General features: G+C 37.0%; 1 long non-coding RNA gene across 1 annotated transcript; it reads right to left on the bottom strand.

The window, feature by feature from the left end:
- LOC147915799 (uncharacterized) lies at nt 1-24,321 on the bottom strand. Its single transcript, XR_015553732.1, has 3 exons — nt 24,250-24,321; nt 1,619-2,325; nt 1-304 (listed from the first exon to the last, which is right to left on the bottom strand). It is a non-coding gene; the product is annotated as an uncharacterized LOC147915799 (long non-coding RNA).

The raw sequence follows: 24,321 nt of genomic DNA, 5'->3' as shown, positions 1-24,321 counted from the left end.
ATACGATTTTTAAAAATTTAATAAGAATCAGGTATAAAAATACAAAATAAGTTAGCGCCCATTTTGATCTATGTCTTTAATTTTCTTCTGACAGCCGCGCCAAGCACTGAAATCTCCGAATCTATCAGGAATAATGCATAAACAATACACAGGTTCATTTAGCCATGTTAAAAATCTTTGGCTTTAGGTTGACATTTCATCCATTAGGTGGGGAAGAGAAGAATCTTTATTTTCTTACGCTCATTTGACTTCCTTCTTGCTAAAGTGCACGTGTCCACACTGGTTCATATGCATGTACACCTGCCTGCATACACACAGGAACAACAAACAGTTATTTCAAGCCATAAAATTCAAATCTCAATTTGTAAGCTATTAGCAATAATGTTTGATGACTCATTGGATATAAGATTTAGGTAACTTCAAGAAGAACAAAATCATTACCCAAAGTAAAGATGTCATTTTGAACATATTATATTTACTCAAGTGTATTCTCCTGACAATAATTTGCATTGTGTTTGCTTATCTAAGCTTAACTAGTACTCTATAACAAAAATGAGATCTGAGCACCAGGGTCTGAGAGATTCTATACATCAGAGGCACTAAAGGGAAAGTGTTACCCCAGTGACCTCAAGCCCTCCAACTTCCTAGGGTGCTGCATTTTTTAAGAATAAGGTGATTTAATCCTTCTTCATCCCTTGTATTCTGGAAAGTTTATCACTGTCCCAATTATTTCTGAAGTTCTTGGAAGGAGGTGTATTAGTTATCTTTGTCACATTTATGTCCAGATTTAAATTCCAGTTATTACTGAATGGTTGGGTCCCTGCTTGCCATGTCACCGCCTGAAGCTTCTATCTTTTCCTGCAGTCCTTTCACTCTATAGGTGGATTTCATCCCTTGTTCCTTCTCTCAAACCTCCATTAGAATCCTTTTTGGTGTAACCAACTTTTACCCAAGGCTTTGGCAGAGTGAGGGGACACTAACAGACTACATAAAAGAAAACAATTTTAAATTTATCATCAGATAACAGAGTCAATAATAGCATTAGGCCATCGCCATGTCAGAGAACCTCTCACCAGCTTCCCTTCTTCTAAGTCTCTGTTTGTTTGCTTATTTTTGAATTTTTGTATTTTTATATTCTGTAACAAGAACTTCCTCCCCATCACATCTTATTTTCATTGTGGCCTCTTTTCCTTCTCCTCTCATTATCCAGCAAAGAGCTCAAAACTCAAAATTTCTGTAATTTTATTAAACAATTAAGCAGAGGAAGTTAGTTCTCTCGACTTCTTTGTCTTTCATACCAAGAGGGCCATTAAAACGTTTCCCTAAACAAAAGATCTGTCATCCGTGATCTCCAACTGAAGACACATACACCAACAGAAAATTGAAACTGAATTTTTCTCTCGCATAAGATGAAATCCACGGACAGCAAACTGTCCCACAGATAGTCTCTGGAAACTGACTCTCATGTGCTGAAAAAAGCTGAATCATGGTTGGTTGGTTGATTATTTCTCTCTAATTGCAAAAATATTTTGAAGTAGATTTACAACAAAAACACAAGGAAGACATTAGGTTTGCTTTGAGAGAGTACTTTTGCCTACCTTTCCCCCCAAATGCTCACCTTTTCATGCACGCTTTCCCCCTTTTGAGGCTGGTCCCAGGGATGCTGGAGAGGTGGTGTGCAAAATCAATAGGAGATTCCTCCTAAAATTGGTCGGGGTATTGTAGAGTCCCTTCAGTCTGTATTAGCAAGTTCAAGGATAGCAGTCCTTTCTGAATGATTCTCAGGTTTACCCAAACATAACCTTTTAAAAAGTTTTTCAAGAAACTGCTTTATTTTCTTTAGTAATAGAAAGAAACCAAATTCCTATTTTCTCATTCTGGAAAATGTACAGCAGTGCTAGAGAAAATGGAGCAAATGAGAACACAGAGTTTCTTTCTTTCCTTTCTATCACTTCTTGTTAAGGTGCACGTGTTAAGGATGACACTTCAATCTGTTGGAAGCAGCAACATTCCAAGCTGGGACTAAAAAAATATGCATATTAGATTCTACCTCCCAGCCTAGGTTATATGAAAATATTCTCCAGCTAAGGGTCCTGCACATTGTTCCACAGACCAATCAATGCATTTCCCTTCATAAGTTGAAGTGTAGAAACACCAAGTACAGGACTCCTCTTCACCATCCTCTTAACAAATGTTGTTTGGGCCTTTGAAAAATTTATGATTAGATTTCCCTCTTAGCTTCTTTGATTAGTCTTCTTTCTTGACATATTTATTTATTATCTTTCTACCAATTTACATTTTCTTTTCATTGTTCTTGTGCAGTTGCTGAAAAACAAAAAATGTGGGACTTAATTCATTGTAACTTTAAAAATTCAGAGGTTATTTTCGTCACCATTATATAAAAAAATTGAATTTTTAATTTAGACTAGGTTCCAGATGAACTTTTCATTTTACAGAATAGGAAATTGAAACCTAAAGAGATTAAGTAAGACTCGCCTAGAATTTCTCCATTAGATTTTATTAAAACAGGAATCCAGGTCTCTTGCCTCCCAGGCCAGGAGCTTTTACAATATGCCATGCTGCCTTCTATCCCTATGGTACATTTAGCTTGTCATTCTCAATAATAACTAATATTCTGTGCTGTGTCACTTTCTATTATTTTATGTTTATTATTATTGTCTAAACTGCTGAATTATAAATTTCTTGAAGGTAAAAGTTATGTCTGATTCTGTAGTATCCCTGGAAGCTAGTACACTACAGCACTGGGTGCATTTTTGGCACTCAGTTAACACTTGCTGGTTAATTTTAATATATCCATTTTTTTTCCAGATAACTTTGCAAATCTTTTTTTCTTTTTGAATTGAGTGAATAATGTTAAAACTAAGAACAAATTAATTTCAGGAATAAGTAATAAGTCTTTTTTTATTCCCCCCACTAATAGCAATGTGAGAAAATGTTGCTAGATCAAATGAAATCTTTAGGGAGGAACTCTAATCCTTCCTGTACTAATGCTTCCATGTGGAGGGTATTCCATTAGAGTAACACTCCAGCCTCTTTTCCTTGGTACTCTTCACCTCAAAACACTCAAAACACACTTTCCTAGAGGAAGACAAGGGACTGTTTGACTCAGATCAGGATTTGTGTTTTCACAACTCCATGAAGATATCGTTTACACTGTAGTCTATTTGGTAACCCCGAATTTGACCCCTGTCTAAGGGGTCTAATTGTCTACAATGAGGTTGTTTTTCAATTTGCTCTCAGCCATGTGGTAAGCTCAACAAGGCAGATAGTGGTATAGTTGAGGGGATAATTTTAATTGTAGGGAGTAAATTTAGCAAAACCACTTGCCTGCAAATCTAGGCTATATTCTCCAAGCAGCTTTCTCAGTAATGAAGCTGGTATTTTTTCACTCTCGTGTATTTTGTTTCCAAATTTAGGTGCTGAGAAAATGGGGCTCTTATTATTTAGTGAGCCCTCTTAAATGTCAACAACAGTTGCCTCTATTGCTTCAATAGCCTTATGGGAGGACAGCAAATATTTCTTAGCTATAGACTCTCTGAATGCCCCAGAAGGTAAATATGGGTGCCCACTAATTGTGGGAAGAGAAATGGAGAGTTAACTGTCTTCTATCGCATTTTCTAGTATAGCAGAAGGCAATGAACTTAACTTGTATATTTCTAGTATTTCTGTATTTCTAGCATTACAGAGACCATTGTACAAAACAATATAGTAATTCATTTTATCCAAGTTAATATTCTCACGGTGTTGGAAGCAATGATTTTTCATATACAGGCTCTTTAAACAGGAAGTCATAAAAATCAGTTCGTCTACCTCGGACATTGCTGAACTAATGTGATACAGCACGTCAAGCTTTACCAAGTTTGTCACTTGCTCTTATAATGTATTGGAAAATCATTGGATTAACTAGTTAGTAGACATAATTAGTTAGAAACACTCAATGATGAATCAGTTGGTTTACTTTTTGTAAGAATAGAATGGGTACTAGATACCTCCTAAGAGAAAATGAAAAACTGAACTGTAACATTAGACAAGTTAGTCAAAATAACATTCCCAGGATATTAGGTAACTTCTTGGTTGCCTTCTCAGTAAGGCCTTTCCAGACCACTCTTTCTAAAATTTCCACCTGATATCCTGACATTTTGTATCCCTCTTCTCTGCTTTTCTCTCCTTGGTACTTATCACTGATTAATATTCTACATATTTTGTTTATTTTTCTTTATTGCCCATCACCCCCAAATATACACCCCATGAGGACAGGGATCTTTTGTTCCCTGCTGTGTCTCCAGTTCCTATAATAATGCCTGACACATAACAGGTCCTCAATAAATATTTGTCAAATGAATGAACAGATACAGGAAAGACAAACTTCTGAAGAATTCCTTTAATTTTCTCTTCCTTGCAGCAAAGAAAATTGCCTTTTTCTGCAGGGAGGAAAATTGCTTTCCCCTGCACTAGCCCTGTCCCTGCAGAGTCCCTTAAGCCCTCTCCAGCATGTTCTCTACATCTTTTCCAATAAAAACAATATGAATATTTGTAAGAGTATGATATTTAGTACCTAAAATCATAGATTTGTTCTACCTCTGTCACTTATGAGCTGTTTAATCTGAGCCTGTTATTTCACTTGTGAAGTGGGAATATAAATACAAATACATTCACAAAGATGTAGAAATGAGCATTGGAAAGTGCTTTGTAAACCTCAAAAACCTATATAAATATTTACAGTTATAGACCAGCTATCATTACTACAAGAGATTTTTCTTCTCCTTTCTGCCAAGTAATGTTTATTCCCCAGTCACATATATATGTTTTTTTTTATTTTTCTTTTTGTAAGGAAGATTGGCCCTGAGCTAACGTCTGTTGCCAATCTTCCTCTTCTTGCTTGAGAAAGATGGTCACTGAGCTAACATCTGTGCCAATCTTCCTCCACTTTGTATATGGGCTTGATGAGTGGTGTGTAGGTCTGCACCCAGGATCTAAACCCACAAACCCCAAGCCACTGAAGTGGAGCACGTGATCCCAACCAGTATGCCATTGGGCCGGCCCCCATACATATATGTTTTAATTGTAAATAAAACTATTCCATGAATGCTTTCTTCTGGAATGAACAGAATGGCAATCCAGTGGCTTTTATGCTGCTGATCATAAACACAAAGGCTTGCACCATTTTCCATCATTTGTGAGACTGCTGCCACTGATGGACCTCTGACAACCAGACTTAAGCCAATGAGCCAATAGAAAAGATAACCTATTTAAGGGTCCAAGCAAACAAAGTACACACATGGTAAATAGGATCAGAAGTGGAGTAGATAATATAATTATATTATCTACTAGAAGGGTGCTAGAAAGATATTTTCTAATTTTCTGGGGACTCTGAAATTATAAAATGAGCTATTGATTCCTTTGTTCTACAACATTTCTCTTTAGAAGTCTTCTACTAGAAAGCAAATGCCACCTGAGAGAAAGACATAAAAATCAGCCTCAGTCTTTGATATCTTAGCATAAATTAAGTGTTAGATTCATTGGAAGGCAGAGAACAAAAGCCCAATGGAATGGGACTCATATTAAGTGAGTTGTAATATTAGGGAAATGAAAGTCCCAGAATAATTCCTGAGAAGAATATGTTAACCTAGAGCAAGGTTCAGTCAATGTTTTCTATAAAGAATCAGATAGGAAATATTTCAGGCTTTTCAGGTCTTTGGTCTCTATTGCTGCTATTCAGCAAAAGCTGCCATAGACAACAAGTAAGTGAATGAGTGTGGCAGTGTTCAATAAAATTTTACTTATAAAAACAAGCTGTCTGCTCAATCGGCTGGTGGGCCATAGTTTACCAACTCCTGGCCTAGAGGTCCAAAATGGGTGGATTCTTGTCATCCATGTCCCAGAATGATGAAGGAAGTGGGATCTCAGGAAAATAGGAGAACACAGAATATAAAAATTACCTAAGGTTTCTCAATGTTGTCAAGGGCTAGTTCTGCCATCAAACTTTACATGGAATATTAAATCTTACTGCAGCCTTGGTTTTTTCTTCAATAAGAATCAGTTTATCAAAGAAGATTACAATCAATTGTTCCCTTCCGTCTTGACAGGACACTCTCATTAAGAGCAGTATGGAGTAGTGGCTAAAAGCGTGGGTTCTAAAGCCAGATATCCAGCATTTGAATCTTATTCTGTCATTTACCACACATACAACCTTGGACTTGTAACTTAACTTCCATTTCCTCATCTGTAAAGTTGGGAGTCATGATGGAGCCTACTCTACAGGGTTTTTATGAAGGATTCATCAGAGATGAGAAAGTTCTTAGAATAATGTCTAAAATATATTAATTGTTATGTGAAGTTTAGGTATTGGTTTTATTCCTTCTGGGACAAGAAAGAAGAATGCTTTTTCCTCTATTTATTCCTTAGTTTCAAATATAAGTAAATGAATAACTTGTATAGTTAGCTGATGACACCTGCTCACTCTATTGCTTCAGATTGTGGCTGATTGTGGGGAAGAGAATTCTGAGAACACAGTGACATGAAAGAGATCCTTTCTCTCAGTCTCAAATCTAACCTGCTGCTTCTACTGGGCTCGATGCTGGTGATTATAGGAAGTTGGGTATGAGTGCAGGTTTGGATTTTGTGAGAAGGGTGACAGAGACAAGTGAGGGAATCTTTTTTACCCCTGGTCTTGGCTACCTTCTCAGACGAGGACCAGGACACCCTGGGTAAGAAAGTAGAATGTGATGGGTCCTGGGGAAAGTTTGGCCTGCTGAAATCCATGGATCCCTTAGGGCATGAGTGTGACTGACATTTTTTTGGCCAAAAGGAATAGAAGGAGCCAAATAAATCAAATGAGTCCGCCCTACCCCTGAGCTATGGAGACAAGGATACAAGCTGCTTCCATCCTTCTACATTGTCAGGCCAAGGGAAAGAGACTACACCATTTTCCATTGTTTGTGTGACTTCTGTCACTTAGGGTCCTCCAACATTCAGACTTGACCTCAATGAGCCAATAGAAAAATATAGTAACCTGTATAAGGGGGTCCAGAAGCCACAGAGAGCATTGTCAAATAAAAGAAATAAAATATATGCCCAGGAAACTAGAGTTACTGGAAAGACAGATAATAATTTGAGTGAAAATAGTAAGATCACTTAAAGAGATTCAGCACCAGTGCTGCTTTAGAAATTTAAAATAAAGCACAATTTTCCAACTAAACAATTTAGTAGACAAATTGAAGATTATGGTCACTCTTGAGATCTGAATAAGTGATTCAGATTAAATTCAAGTCTTCCTTCAAAGCATTGTGCAAAAATAAAAAGAGATAGAGGTCATGAGAGAAAAGGTAAGTGATAAGGATATTAGATTCAGGAAGAGTAACATGTGAATAATAAAATTTCCAGGAAGATAAAAAGGAATAGATGGAGGCAAAAAAAATTAAACAATTCTTTTTCTTGAGATGAAGAAAGAAAACAGATTGAAAATTCTCACCCAATTCCAGTCTGAACTGGTAGGAAAAGACACATACCTCTGCATATTGGGTAAATGCTTGAACACTAAGATATGAAAAGAATTGCAAAGTTCCAGACCAAAAAAAAAAAAAAGTTACCTATAAAGAATAAATAATCAGATTTTCTCATCTCCAACACTGATCACTACAATGTAGCAAAATAGCATCTGCCAGTTTCTTCAAGAAGATTAGGATCAAGAGATACATATCCACCTGAGACATATTCACCTGTTAGGGCAACGTAAATATATTTAAGGACATACCATATTTTAGGTAGTGATATTTATGAAATAAAGTATAAGTGGATAAAAATGTTTGGGGAATGTTAAAATAAGAGCAAATAAATCCTTCTAAACAGGAGAGACATTCTCTAAGGAGAATTCTAACAATCTAACCAAGAGGGGCTAAATAGAGAGTTAGTAGAGTATCTTGTGGGAGATCCAATGGTGCATCTTGGTGGATGAAAAACACATTATCTTGTTGCCAAATATTAGAATTTAAATATATTTTTGATTATGGTAAAAGACAAAGGAATTGTAATTATTTATGGAGTTGAATCATACAATTAAATTTCCAAATTAACAAGAAAAGAAAATGAAATAAATAGAAACTTGGTCACATTTGGGGGGAAAAAAAAGAAAAGAGAAAAAGAAAACAAAACATAAAATTAAAACTAAGCACAAGTACCTTGGAAGAAAAACAAGTACATCAATCATTATGGTAAACACATCGGGACTGAACAACAATATGCTGTTTAAAAGGACGACTAAAAATGAAACTCAGCAATATGGTGTTTTCAAGAAACTCTAAAAACAAATTGTTAGAGAGATGTGGAAAATAAAGTGATAGTCCAAAAGAATCGGGCAAATGAACACAAAAAAAGGAACCAGGGGTTGTCAATATTAATATCAGATATGGTATAAGCTAAAAAGTATGCTGAAAGAAAAAAAAAAGGGAGAATTTTGTAGCCACAAAAGGCACCGTGCACAAAGTTTCCATAGTCATAAACCCACATACACTCAAACTTGTCAGCTAAATACATAATACAAAATGATTAAAAATACAAAGGGAGCCTGATGAAAACACAACATAGGGAGCCTTGTTCTGGCTTATTGTAAAAAACTAAGGATAGACAAAGGCAAATAGAATGATTCAATCAATTAACTTGATTGAAGAGATATAGAAAAGATACATTTTTTCCATTTGTTTATTCAATATGTACACAATCTTATTATGTATCTGACAACAAAGACCTCTTAAGAAAATATAAATATAGATATATAACCAGACATATTCTCAGGTCATGACCCAGATGGATTAGGAATAAATAATTTAAAAATTACTATTTTAACTGCCAGGAACTTAAAAAACTATGATGCTAAAATAATCCTTAGACCAGAAAAGAAGTCAAAAGGTAGTTCACAAAATATAGAGAGAGGAATGAAAAAGCAAACGCAACTGCTGAGAAGCAGAGAAAGCTGTACCTGGTAAAATCTTGTAGCCTGCAACGTCTTTTATAATGAAGACAGGATAGAGAAAAACATAAGGATTTATCTTATTATCTTATCTAATAAATTTGAAAAAAAAGAACCCAAATCAAGGTGGTATATAATTATGAATGCCTATTAAGCTGAACTTAATTAAATAGGAAAATAAATAGGTAATTAATAAAATAGAAAAAAAGGCATCAATAGTATAAGCTTATTACCAAAAAAATGAGACAATAAAATAACACAAGTTTAGGAATGCAACTGTATGCCCCAAATTTTAAAACCTCAAGGAAATGGTTGATTTTCTAATAAACTATAAACGATAAGAATATACCCCCAAAAAAGAACTGGGAAGCTTGAATCCATCTAGTATCACAAAAGATCTACTGAGATAGTCACAAGAACCAGGTGGGTCAACAGTCAAGCTTTAACCTTTAAAGAATAGATGATTTTGATATAGCTCCAGGAGGGGACAACAGCATCATGGCAGCATGAGACATCCCTCATTTTTGTCCCCTCCAACAACAAAAATTCGGCATTTATCCACAGACAAAAGTGCCTTTATGGGAGCTGTGGGATGTAGCACCATACTCCAACAGACCTGGAAGGAGCCTTGCCCACCCACGCTTCCAGTAATGGGCAGACAGATCTCAGTCCCAGCAATGGACCCTGCAGTGGTCTGTGAACCAGATCCAGCCCCTCTTGGTTGTGGTCCGGGAGCCCCTGGAAAACATTGTGCCACAGACAAGAGGTAAATTCCTGGAAATGTACAACCTACCAAGACTGAACCGTGAAGAAATAGAAAATATGAACAGATCAATAACAAGAGATTGAATCAGTAAATAAAAACCTTACAATGAAGAAAAGTTCAGAACCAGATCATTTCAGTGGTGAATCCTACTAAACATTTAAAGAAGAATTAACACCAATCCTCAAACTCTTCCAAAAAATTGAAGAGGGAGGACTCCCAAACTCATTTTACAAGGCCAGCATTACCCTAATACCAAACCCAGATAAGGACACTACAAGAAAAGAAAATGACAGGCCAACATCCCTGATGAATATAGATGCAAAAATTCTCAACAAAATATTGGTAGATTGAATTTAACAGCACATTAAAAAGATCATACACCATGATCATGGGAGATTCATCCTTGGGATGCAAGGCTGGTTCAACATATGCAAATCAATAAATGTAGATTAGTAGAATGAAATATAAATTAGTAGAATGAAAGATAAAAATCATATGATCATCTCAATAGATGCAGAAAAAGCATTTGACAAAATACAACATCAGTTCATGATAAAAATACCCAACAAATTGGGTTTAGAAGGGATGCATCTCAACGTAACAAAGGTCATATATGACAAGTACACAGCTAACATCATACTCAACGAGTATGAACAAGTGAAAGGTTGAAAAATCTTCCTCTAAGATCAGGAAAAAGACGAGAGTATCCATTCTCACCATTCTTATTCAACATATTACTGGAAGTCCTACAGAACAGGAGAATATATTTGCAAATCATACATCTGATAAAGGATTAATATCCAAAATATATAAATAACTCATACAACTCAATATCAAAAAAAAAAACAATTAAAAAATGGTCAGAGGAACTGAATAGACATTTTTCCAGAAAAGACATACAAATGTCCAACAGATACATGAAAAGGTGCTCAACATCACTAATTACCAAGGAAATACAAATCAAAACCATGACAAGATATCACCTTACACCTGTTAGGATGGCTATCATCAAGAAGACAAGATACAATAAGTGTTGTTGAGGATGCAGAGAAAAGGAATCCTTGTGAACTGTTGATCTGAATGTAAAATGATTCCGTCACTAGGAAAAACAATATGGAAGGGCCTCAAAAAATGAAAAATAGAACTACCATATGATCCAACAGTCTCACTTCTGGGTGTTTATACAAAGGAAATGAAATCACTATCTCAAAGAGATATCTGCACCCGCATGTTAATTGCAGCATTATTCACAACAGCCAAGACATAGAAACAACCTAAGTGTCCAACAGAAAATGAATGGATAAAGAAGATGTGGTGTATATAGATATATACACACAATGGAATATTACTCAGCCATGAGAAAGAAGGAAATCTTGGCATTTATGACAACGTGGGTGGACCTTGAGGGTATAATGCTAAGTGAGATAAGTCAAACAGAGAAAGACAAATACTGTATGATATCACCTATTTGTGAAATATAAAAAAGCCAAACTCATAAAAACAGAGAGTAGAATGGTGGTTACCAGGGGCAGGAGGGGAGGGGAACTGGGGAAATATTGTTTAAGAGTACAAAATTGCAACTAGTAAACAAAAAGTTCTGGAGATCTAATGCACAGCATAGTGATGATAGTCAACAATACTGTATTGTAAACTGCAAAGTTGCTTAGAGACTAGATCTTAATTCTTCTCACCACAAAAAAACAAATGATGTTTATGTGACATGATAATGTTAGCCAATGCTACAGTGGTAATCATATTGCAATATATAAATATATATACAATATGTAAATGTTGTACCTCCTAAACTTGCACAATGATATGTGTCAATTATATCAATTTAATAAACTCTACCAATGATAATACAAGTATCAATAATAAAATACAAATTTTGATCAACTATGCTAGAGTAGAGAATTATCTTTCTATTCTTTTTTTTTTTTTTTTTGCTGAAGAAGATTTGCCCTGAGCTAACATCTGTGTCAATCTTCCTCTACTTTGTATGTGGGATGCTGCCACAGCATGGCTAATGAGTGGTGTTAAGTCCGTGCCTGGGAACAGAACCCGTGAACCTGGGCTGCTAAAGTGGAGCATGCTGAAACCAACCACCCAGCCACAGGGCTGGCCCCTCTATTCCTTTTACAGAAAATATTATAAAGTCATCATATTGACAGGTACTAAATAGTATGCAACCAGCAATGTATGAAAAAGACCTTATAGGGGCGTGTCACGAAGTTAATATTGGGTTATTTTTTAGGTTTTTTGATGTTTGTGCTATTTGTCAACATTTATAAATCTGTAATATATTGTGATTTCTCTTCTCATTTTAAATAAATGTTCACTTTTGTACCTAAATAAAAATAGTTTTTGGGATAAATGCCCTAGAAAATTCCAGGAAAGCAAGTATGCCAGTACATTTTTATTAATCTCCTTGTGATATTTTATTTTGGAGTTCAAAGATTGGCCTTTCATTTAGGCCTGGACTTGCAATATCAAACACGTTTTGGGGACAGCTAAGTAATATAATTCTTTCTTAAATCATATTTTTAAATGTAATTAAAGAGTAAAGTAAATTCAAAGTAAAGCACTCTCTGTCTTTATATTAAGTACAGTGATACACTGTATAATGATGCTTTGGTCAACAAGACTTCATGACGGTGCATACCATGGTAGTCTCATAAGATTAGTACCATATTACCCAGGTGGATACTAGGCTACACCATCTAAGGTGTATGTAAGTACCCTCTATGATGTTTGCACAATGACGAAATCGCCTAACGCATTTCTCAGAACATATCCCCCTCATTAAGCAATGCATGACTGTATATAAAAATAGTCTTAACTCTGACAACAAAAAATTCCATCTTTTTTTTGTTTCACAGACGTTCATACCCACCCCTCCACCCCCCACACACACACTTCCATACTATAAAAAAAATAGTGCAAAACCAATTGCAAGTGGAAACTGCTGCTCAGACCCAAGATAACAAGGTGAACTGCAGCAAACTGGGAAATACAAGCACCATTCAAAACATGTAGCCTCTACTCTAATTCAGGAAATTGTTGTCCCACAGGAATATTAGCATATTGTCCTCAGCCTCATTTTTCAAGAGAAGGCAGAAATCCAGGTTTTTATTTACAAACTTCCGATTTAAAATATAGAATATACCAAACAGATACCACTGTTGGATGAATCCTATTCATGGCCCAGCATTTCCACTTTTGATTTAGGCATGAGACTATTGCAATATAATTTGGAAATAGAGAGAAACTCTCCAAGGTTTACCATACTTAGTGCATTACCTTTTAGAAAGCCCAAGTATATTGACATTGCACATACACAAACTTGACTAGTAGATCTCATTTAAGGTAAATAAGTTGCCACACATAGAGTATTGTTCTAATTTGGATCTTTGGTTTAAAAATGAAGACTTACACTGTGTGAAAAGAGTCTATCAAAGTTACATATAGACTAGAACTAGAATCATGGAGACTGACTTCAGAAATGGAGGGATTTTTGTGATTTGATCTCTCTTTCTCTCCCACCTCCTGTCCCCTACATACTGTCACTCCTCTGGAGACCTGGAAACGCTGCTTCAACCTGTGTGTCTATTCCACGTCTTTCTGTATGCTCTCTTTCAATGCTTACTCATAGCATGTTTCCACAGAACTTGGGCTGGATGTTTTAGAGAATATGGTCAGCTTCTGTCCCTGTTTCTAACTGACCCACTTCCTTGAATTTCTTTAGTTCAAATTATCTGAAGAGGTAATTTGATACATTCAGACCATCTTTCTATGTCTTGTCATACAACATAGCCATTTCATAGGCTAACCTATGAGCAAGTTGTCGTTGGATCAGCTGAACAGTTTGGTCCAATCACGTGGTAGGTAGGGAGAGGGTACACATAAAATATATGCCAAGATAGCATGAACTGTAAGAGGGGCAGATTCTCGTCCCAAAAGTGACATTTGGGCATGCATGTCAATACAAAATAACTTTCCAGCTTTATAGGGCTCACTATTACTAGGAATTTTAAAGTTTTGATAGACTTGAGAAAAGATAGTAGTATATATTTGAGCATGGATTATTAGGAAGAAGGATCTGGCCACCTACTTCCAAAAGAATTGACATGAAAGCATTATGAATAGCAGTGGAGTATTGTCCGATACAGTGCCAGAAGGTGAGAGGATGATGCAAAAAGACCAAGCAGGGTTCTGCTCTGCTGTACACAGTGTCGCTAGGAGTTGGAACATACTCGACAGCACTAACGACTAAATGGATTATTAATGGAGCCTTTTTTAAAGAGCCCATTCTTCTTGTGAATGATGCAGTATGATTAATTCCTTAAGTGAGACCCCAGGAGATTCCGCAACTGCAGTCTCCGAAGAATGACTAGAGCAGAATCTAGGATGACAAGAGGGTTCTAGCTAATGAAGAGCTTAGCAACATCCAACAACCTGTTCCAAGGCTACTTAAAATTATGAGATCTCTAATCATGTGTTAGTCTTTGAAATGCATTTTGAAAAATCACTTTCAAATAACATTAGTTTTGTGCAGCTGCCATAACAAAGCACCACAAACTGGGTAGCTTAAAACAACAGAAATTTGTCCTCTCCCAGAGGCTAGAAGTCCACCCTGAATGCTCCCGCCGATGCCTCTAGGGGACAATACTTCCTTGCCTCTTTCAGCTTCCCATAGCCACAGGCATTCCTTGGCTTGTGACAGCATAACTCTGGGATCTGCTTCTGTCTTCACATGGCAGTATTGTCTCTTTGTCTCTTCTCTTCTTATAGACACAAGTCATGTTGAATTGCTCACTCTAATCACCTCATCTTAACTCGATTATATCTGCAAAGACGCTAGTTTCAAATAAGGTCACATTCATAGGTACTGGGAGTTAGGACTTCAAATTATCTTTTTGGGGGACATAATTCAACCCATAGCATAAGATAAGCAACAAACTAGTATGAATTTCAATCTGTTCTGCTTGGTTTTGAAGACACTAATTAACGCTCCTTTCTGTAAAGCAATGGCATGCAACGTTCTCTGATTATTAAAATCACCTGGGAGATTTTACAGCTTCCCAGTTCTCAAGCCTGCACAACAGAACAATTAAATCAGCATCTCTGGAGGTGACCCAGGCATCAGCATATTTGAAAGCTCTTAGGTGATTCCAGTGTGTATCTAATTTTGAAAACTACTGTAATAGACACAGGAGAAAACTAAGTATAAAAAATAATCTGCTTTATTATTGAAGAATGTAGTTTTCACCCACGAGGGCAAAAGAATTTTCTATTTCTTTGCACATGAATTAACTTAACTCCCCAGTCATAGTCAGAACAGCTAGACAATTGCAGGCCACTCTCTGGAGGGGCAGAGCATGGCCCAGTTGGCTTCTAGCATTTGGCCTGCCAGCAGTTAGGTCTTGTGAGAGAAAGAAGAAAGGCTAAGCCACTTAGAGTTTTCACAATCTCATCAATCTGATCAATCTCCCATGGAGAGTAGTGAGAAGTGGAAAAAATAATGGAAATTTATTGCTACTTCCAAGTATCAGATGTCCATTTGTTTTTATTCTCTAAGAGAAGTAAACATAATTTCCAGTTATAATTGCAAAAGTACAATTAATTTATTGTTTTCATTTCCTACAAAATCTCGCTGACCTAAAATTGAGTTTCTCCTCAATTTACTAATTTAACTTTTAATAGCTTCCCCTTTACATATCCAATGGAATCATCCTCTGATAATACTTCCTGTGCAACGCGGAACATGCTATTTATTTTCACAACATTTTAAATATGACTATCCATCCAAGGCAGATACATATTGACTGATTCCTTTATTCAATCATACATTCAGCACATATTTCTCAAGTGCTGTACTCTGAGCCAACAGGCATCTTTCTAGTCTCTCTCTTAGACTTTAGATTCTATTAGAAAATATAGAAAGTAACAAGCAAACAAATAAATATTTTAGGTAGTGATAAGCGCTTGGGAGAAAAATAAAGCAGAGTCAGGAAGAGAGTGTGACAGGGCCCAGGGGAGCATGTGCTAAATGTAGTCTCTTGGCACTACATCGAGTCCCGCCCCTTCTGTATCTTCTAGTTATACTAGGATTGAAGAATGAAGAATGCCTTCCCAGATTCTCTTTCAATTAGCTCACCAGGTGCAGTTTAGATTCTACCAGGGAGATGCCCTTGCATAAGATGTGGAAGATTTAGGGAGGTAGAGGCCATTTTCCTGCACTGGCGGCAACCAACTGGCAGACTTCAGCAGATGTGAACATACGCAGTTGGGCACCAGAGTCCACTTTCTAATACACACTTCATGAATTGAAAAGCACCACAGTACTCAGAAATAGGAAACATCATATTTCTTTAATTTCTCTAAATCAATTTTAATGAGATCTGACCCCCTTTCCTGCCAAATTGGTAAGAAATTTGTGCTCGGTCTTTACTGGAATTCTGCTCTTTCTCTCTGGTATCTCACCAAGTAAAGATTATTAGATCTCATCAGTCTACACTGGGCAAACCCCATGGCCCTTGAGAGTGGGAAACTCTGATGCTTCTCTACCGCCCTTAAACACAAGTTGTGTCTGTGTATGTGTGTGTATTGAGACTAGGAGTGCTGACACCTAGGAGTCAGCCTCCTCTTTGTAACTCTGCAAAATCTGTGGGTGAGGGAGGAGGGTTCTAAAGAGAACAGGACTCTGGATCCTGACACTTGAACTACCACAGGCCCCTACATAGTTCATCAATGAACCAATTCACTTTGATATACAAGGCAGTTTGAACAATATCAGAATCCTTTGTAAAATGTTACTGTGGGAGATCAAAATTTGGCCACCCCAAAATATATCTCTTTACCTTGATTATTTTCTCTGATGGACATTTGACCTCTCCCACTAACTGCCTAAAGGAATTTAACTCTGAGTAGGAACAGGCTGGCAGGGTCCTCACTAAGCCCATTCTTATCAAAGTTCTGTTCACCAAACATTTACATTTGTAAAGGTATCGCCCTCTGTGTACTAGGAAGAGGGGGGATGGCCTTATCTCTGGAAACTCTTTTCAGTAGGGAAGGAGAGGACTTAAATCTACATACACTTGATTGCCGTGCTTTCTGGTAATCCCCTATAGCTGTCTCCTCCTTCACCCCCAACATCCTCCTTTGTCTTTAGCTGAAGATAGTATTTAAGAGGAGAATCTCTGCCATTGTGTTGAGAGACTCAGTTTCCCTAGTTTCTTCCATGTATACATGTTATTAAACTTGGTATTATTTTTTCCTGCTAAGCTATCTTTTAATTATTTGGCCAGCCATAAGAACCTTAAGGGAAAGGGCAGAGGGGGATTCTCCCTCTTCCTCAACACTACTCACATCCAAATTTTGACTTGTTGAAGAAGATGATGTTCTTAGCATCTAAAATCAAAAAGTAGTTGAATTTAAAATGAGTGCAGCAGAATAGAAGGTAATCCCAAAAATTCAGTGGGTGACTTAGTCTGGTTACTGGTTTTCTAAAACCTGACTCTCTTGCATACCAAGTCTGCCAAATAATGTGACTGCATCTCCTGGGAAGAAGATTCTACAAGACTCCCTGGTGCCATTTCACCTTCTGAACATGGAGTGTCCATCAGTAGTCTTCAAATGATTCATAATATTATAGCCTTCTGGCCATGTACAAAGCTAAGATTTAAAAAAAGAAAGGAAGGGGCTGGACCCGTGGCTTAGTGGTTAAGTGTGCGCGCTCCACTACTGGCGGCCCGGGGTTCGGATCCCGGGCATGCACCGACCCACCGCTTCTCCAGCCATGCCGAGGCCATGTCCCACATACAGCAACTAGAAGGATGTGCAACTATGACATACAACTATCTACTGGGGCTTTGGAGAAAAAAAAAAACGAGGAGGATCAACAAAAAGAGGAGGATTAACATGGATGTTAGCTCAGGGCTGATCTTCCTCACAAAAAAAAAAAAGGAAGAAAAAGAAAGAAATAGCATCTGAGAAAAACAACTTCTCAAGTAATGTGACTATAGTGCCTATGAATCAACCAGACATGTAGAAGTTATCCAACCTTTAGTGACTATTGATTTTTATAATGTCGATACATCAGATACAAAATGACTTATAGGTATTTGATAGCTTTTATTTCTATTAAAAAGAGATGATTTGAGGGTTAAACAGAATACATTCTAAGTTCCAACCAACTGAAAATTCAATGACATGCAAGGGCTGTCTTTTGAACACTGTAATGTGCTGAAAAAGCTCTTGTAGTTTTAGTGCCATAAAAAAGTTATAAAATGTCATGAAATGGGGTAAATGGCATAAAAAGGGAAAAAAGAGAGATGGGGACAATATTTAGAATGTCTCTTCTATTGGGCAGAATCCCTGTTTGTAACTGTGGCTCCTAATTGCCTCAGTACAAATTTGTGTCCCTACGAATGAAAACCTATCAGGCCCTTCGAATCCTCAACCACAGTTTTCTTCAGTTTTCCTAACTTCACCTAGACATGGGCAGAGTTGAGGGATAAGAGAAGGTGCAAAGGGCAAACTGATTTTTTTTATGATTTGCTAGACTATAAACTCAACTGAGGAGATTTTATTCTACCTGCCTCATCACTACATCCATGACCTGCCATATGCTAGCAAATAGTAGACACCATAAATATTTGTTGAATAAGCAAATTAATCAATTAATTGATTAACTGAAAAGGATTGGGGAGAGTTATGAATATATGAGTTTCTATTTTTTTTAGTAACATTTGGAAGTTTCTCCTCTCCTCTGACTATTTCTGCTGGCATAGTTTGTCTGCATGCTACAACAGGCTAAGTAGACACCCTCCATTCCAAACACCATTCCCAGCTCCAAAGATTTAGCTTCATTTGAGAGACAGCTTTGCTTCCTGCTCAAGGGAATAGCTCTCTCTGATGCCTACTGAAGCCTACAGCACAGCTTCCTTGCAGTCCCCAGCTAAAGCCTGTCTTTCTAAATTAGCCCTAGAAATTGCCATTAGAGTGTGCCTTAGACTTAAGCAATTTACAGCTGTCATGTTTTTATTGATGGCATTTAAGCCCAATCGCTTTAATTAATGAAGGTTTATATCATTAGAGTAGATAACACAAGATTGCATTCAGAGACTTTTCTGTAATGTTCAGCTATAACTTAGACTCAAGGGAATAATTGTGACAACGACTCAGCCCAATTCTCCTGTGATTTTTTTTTTCTCCCATTCAATTTAGAAAAACTAAACCTAATATAAAAGCATTAGCTTCCCTTTCTTGGGCTTCTTTCTAACAGGCTGTCCGTGCACAGTCACGGTATCTGCCTCTCCTCCTCTGTAGCTTGTAGGCTGTGAGCAGTGTGCTTTATAACACACCCCTGCTTCCTAGAGACAGCACAGTCTCAGGCTGCATTCTCCTGGGAAGGTCTGAATATTATTTCTTTGAAACAATATAAAATTTAAACTGAGAAAACATATATTCTGAATAGTTGAGTCTTTTAGATGTGTACATGTGGTCAAGCTCTATGACCAGAACTTCCACTCAGAGGCTGACCTCTTTTTGAAAGTTCCTTCCTCTCTAAAGAGCCTTCTCCATCCACAGTCCCAGCAATGCTTGATTGTATGTTTTTGTGGGTATCTTTTCTTTTCTTCTAATACCAAATGGTTTCAGATATGACTGGATGAGAGTCAGCATACATTGCCTTGAGTAAAGAATTAAGAGCATTGCATTAGTTTCTTAGGGCTGTCATAACAAAGTGCCAGAAACCGGGTAGCTTAAAACAACAGGAATTGATTGTCTTACAGTTCCACAAGCTAGAAGTCCAAGATCAAGGTGTCGGCAGGGTTATGTTCTCTCTGAAGGCCCTGGGGGGGAAATCCTTCCTTGCCTTTTTAGCTTCTGGGTTACGGGCAATCCTTGGCATTCCTTGCTTATAGATGCATCACTCCAATCACATGGCCATCTTCTCCCAGTGTGTCTTCACATAGTCTTCCTTCTGTGCATGTCTGTCTCTATGGACAAATTTCTCTTTTTTTATAAGGACACTAGTCATATTGGATTATATCGCCCACCCAACGACCTCATTGTAACTTGATCACTCCTATAAAGACCCTATTTACAAATAAGGTCACATTCTGAGATACTGAGGGTTAGGACTTCAACATATATTGGTGGGGGGGACACAAGTCAACCCACAACATACAGGAAGGATGAAGAGCAAACTGGTCATAAAGAAAGATTATGAGAGTTGGTTTTTCTTTTCTTTCTCACGGCTTCAGATTTAACTAAGTATCTGTGGCAGGTGGAAGCAGGCAGCAAACTAGCTTGACTGAAGAGTCAACTACAACCCTCATCCCCACTCAATGCATATACCAAGTGATAGGAAAGGAGAGGGGCTACTTACTGCTTACCATGACTTTATGCTACAAATACTAGTGTTCTTAGGAATGCTGCTGCTGTTTACCCACTTGCTTGGCACACTGAATTACTTGTGCCGAGCTCCCACACCTCCAATATCCCATAGCTTTGATGCAGTGATCTTCAAACTTTATTGTGCATCAGAATCATCTAGACAGAATTCTGGGCCCTAACCTCAGAGTTTCTAATTCAGTATGTCAAGGGTAGGGCCAAAAAACAAGTTCCCTTAATGACAGGTTCCTAGGGACCACACATTGAAAACCACTGCTTTTGTGTAATTTTAGATATGATAATTAACAAAGTCTTATCACACTTACTAATTTTCTTTCAATTCTAGTCACTTTCCATAGCACTTTCCACTCTGGTACATGCCATAATCCTGGTTCAGCTTCAATACAAGCTTTTTCTAAGAAAATGTGAAGTCACATTGTAAAAAATGGTATATAAAAATCCCCCAATAAACACATGCAGTCTGTTTTTACTTCCTGCATTTACCTCCTGTAACATTCTTGAAAATTCAACCTTCCCTTGGCAATATTAACAGAACTACTGCCTCCTACTCAGTTAGTGTGTTAGCATGCCAGGCTTTAGTAATGCTATTTTTCATGCTCCAATCTAATATTGTTTCACAAGTACCTCAAATTCACCCTGTCCAAAACTTAATTCTCTGAGTTTAATTCATCCCTCCCTGCTCTTGCTAATAATTTTCTAGTCACAGAACTGATACCCACCAGGAAGTTGTCTTGGACTCTCCTCCTCACTCATCCCTTATAATCAACCATTTGCAAGGTCCCATTGTCCTCTCTTCTGGTTCCAGCCCATTTCTTCCATTTCTGCTGTTACCCCATTGTTCAGGCCCTCAGTTCCTCATGTAGGTCATCTCCAGTTTCCAATCTCATCCTCTCACCCCAGTTTCCCTCACCCCATGTCTAGGTCCACTTATACTCCTCCATCTGACTAGTTCTTCTGAAACACGGCTCTCATCACTTAACTTTCTGCTGGAAACCTTGGTGCTTCACATTTAAAATCCTCAGCCTAGTATTCAGGGTTCTCCACATGCTAGCATCTAACTACCTTTATAATCTTATCTCACAATATTTCTCATGATGCCATACGTTCCAAAACTCCCTGCTCTTCCTCCAACATATCCCATGCTTTCTTCCTCCTCTCCACCTTTTCTTCTGTCATGTATTTTGAGAGGAATGACCTCCATCTGTCTGAGTTACATCCTCCTCCAACCTTCTCCAAGAAACTCCCAATCATCCAACAATGTATCCTCTCTTATCCTCACAACATCCATAACACTGCTTCCAATATACTTTCTTGAGTCATTCGCCTCTAATTATTTGTGTATTTGTGAAGTAAATTACAATTATCAGTGAATATCATCTCCATCACTATATTTTAATTTCACTTGCACATTGAGATCTCTAGCACAGTTTTTAACAGAATAGGTGAGGAAGTGTTTTAGGAGGATTTTTGACCAAAAAGATCAAATGAACACCTTCCTTCGTCTGGGACAAAAATGACTAATAAATTTGCTTTGTAAGTTATATAAAAGGTTGAGAACTCAGAGAGAGATTTTAGTAAAAAGGGCTTTTTAAGCAATATATTTTCACCTTGTACTCAAGGTGACAATAGGTGATAACCAGATATTCCCTCCCTTGTTTCTCAGGCCTTTGTATGAGTTATCTCACTTAATAGTAAAGTGTTTTAGAGATCTAAGTAGAGATTCAAGAACTGTCCCACAGGGGCAAGCAAAAAGAGTTTTGTCCATAATTAAGCACCGTGGAAAAAGGCTGGTCACAGCTATTCTCCTTTGAGTTGATCTTTTTCTCTTCTTTTTATCCAATATTGTTGACAGGGATGACACAATCAAAACCTTTTCTTTCTGATTTTTTGGGCTTTCAGAGCCTGCTTTCTCTACTGTATAAAAGAGATATTATAAGGTAGCAAGCAAGCAAAAATATAACAAATGGTGATACAGAAAATTAAGAAATATCTCATACTTTTGTGTTAATCCTTTGTTATTTTAACTTAAATAAATTATCTTATTAATCTGGAATAAAATAAAAGGCCTTTTTTTGCTGTACCATGCTCCACAACTGATAATTATTTCAATTTCTTATGTTCTCAGATGCAAAAAGCATTGTCATGTGATAAGTGTCTAAAGTACCTACGGTGGGTGGGGAAAAAGATGCTGACGGAAGTCATTCTGGAAATGGGTGGAGTCTCTAAGACTAATGGCAAAATAACTGCACATAATCACTGCACTCTAGTTAATAAAGTTGTTTCTCACAGAAGTATAGGTTAGCAATTCTAACATCATGATACATGTATTACATGTATACTGGAATTGAACAATTAAGTAGATGGCTGGTGGATAGTGCGATCCAGGTTTTTCACTTTTGGAGTGGCTATTTACTAATAAGCAAGGGGAGGAGGCTGAATGATCCATGTGGTAATGGATTGGAGTGGTAAACATCAGTATGAATTCATGTTTAGCTGAATATAATTACAATTACATGTGAAAATATTTATAGATATGTATATATACGCAGGTGAGTATACACACATATATTTCCTTGCTCTGTTAATTCCAATGTCCTAGAAACAATAGCACCCTAATAGCAATACGCACATCTAGGGCCTAGATCTTGGTTTCTAATACCATTTTCCAGTCAAAGGAACCAGGGTTCCTTAAAGAAATGCTGATCTTAGAAAAATGGTAGGAAATATACAAGATGAACCTGAAAAATATCCTTGTAGTGACAGAAAGTAAGAAAGTGCTCAAAAAAAAACAAAAAACAAAAAACCACAATGATGGCAGCATGACAAAGGGACACAGGAGCTAACTGAAAGAGCTCCCAATGGCCAAAGCTGGAACAATTTGAGAAACAAATGAATAAAATCGGATAAAATTGGATTGGATTGTAACCCAAAGTATAAAATAAATACCCATAAGTAAATAATGATATAAATAAATGATTGAATAAATAACTAAATAGGGAAGAAGAGATAAATCTACCATGCAAAAGAATTTCAAATAATTTATGTAGTTACTCTATCCTTCTGGAGGAGGAGCATAACTTCCTACTCATAAAGTGTGGATTCCACATAGTGACTTTTTTCCAAAAAGTATAGTATAGAAGAGGGAAAAAAAAGAGTAACTTTAAGTGGAAAAAACTGACAAATAACCACCTCAGCCACGTGATCAAAGTCAACATCAAAGTGATAAATCATGTTAATCATGTGCCCTTTACCATGTAAATCATTCTAGTAGGTACACTTTATACGATGTGATAAATGGCACTCTACCTCTGTGGTCTTCCTCCTAAAAAAAACCATAACTCCAATCTAATTGTAAGAAAAACATCACACATATTCCAACTGGGAGACAGTCTACAAAATATCTGACCAGTACTCATCAAAACTGTCAAGATCAACAAAAACAAAGCCTGAGAAACTCTCATAGCTAAGATGAGCCTAAGTAGACATGACAACTAAACGTAATGTAGCCTGGATGGCATCTTGTAGAAAAGGGATGCTAGGGTAAAACTAAGGATATCTGAATAAAGTATGGACTTTAGTTAATAATAATATATCAATATTGATTAATAAATTATAACAAATGTACCATACATATATAAGATAATAATAAGGGAAACTGGGTGAGAGTATATAGAAACTCTCTGTACTATCTTCACACTTTTTCTATAAATCTAATACTGTTCTAAAATAAAAATGTTATTTAAAAAAAATACCCTGGCCTGTTTCTGCAGAATTGTATAAATATTGTTGGCTCACGCTAGCCTCAATTACTCCTACATGTTGTTAACATGAATACAATTTTTTTAAGGTATTGTAAATCTTTGTATTTCACCATCATCCAACACAAAATAAAGGAAGGGGACCTGATGCCTACACGGATCAGTAAATCCTACAGGTCTAGTAATGATACAAAGACTAATGATGAGGAAAGTCCAAGGCTTCCGGACTTCAATACTTTACTCCAATCACTTGTAGACTACTCTCATAAGATCATCCAGTATCAAGGCAGCAATGTCCTCTACTATCTTCAAACTCTCACCTGTATCATGGGACATTCTGCTGGCAGAATCTCTTGCTAGCGGAGCACCAGCTTACAATCTGTCAATGAGAA

This window comes from Ceratotherium simum, chromosome 12 (genome assembly GCF_057802395.1).
Source record: "Ceratotherium simum simum isolate JZ-2026a chromosome 12, ASM5780239v1, whole genome shotgun sequence".
NCBI classification, from domain to species: domain Eukaryota; kingdom Metazoa; phylum Chordata; class Mammalia; order Perissodactyla; family Rhinocerotidae; genus Ceratotherium; species Ceratotherium simum.
Note: the sequence above shows the minus strand (reverse complement) of the source record. Positions and strands in the feature narration are given on the sequence as shown.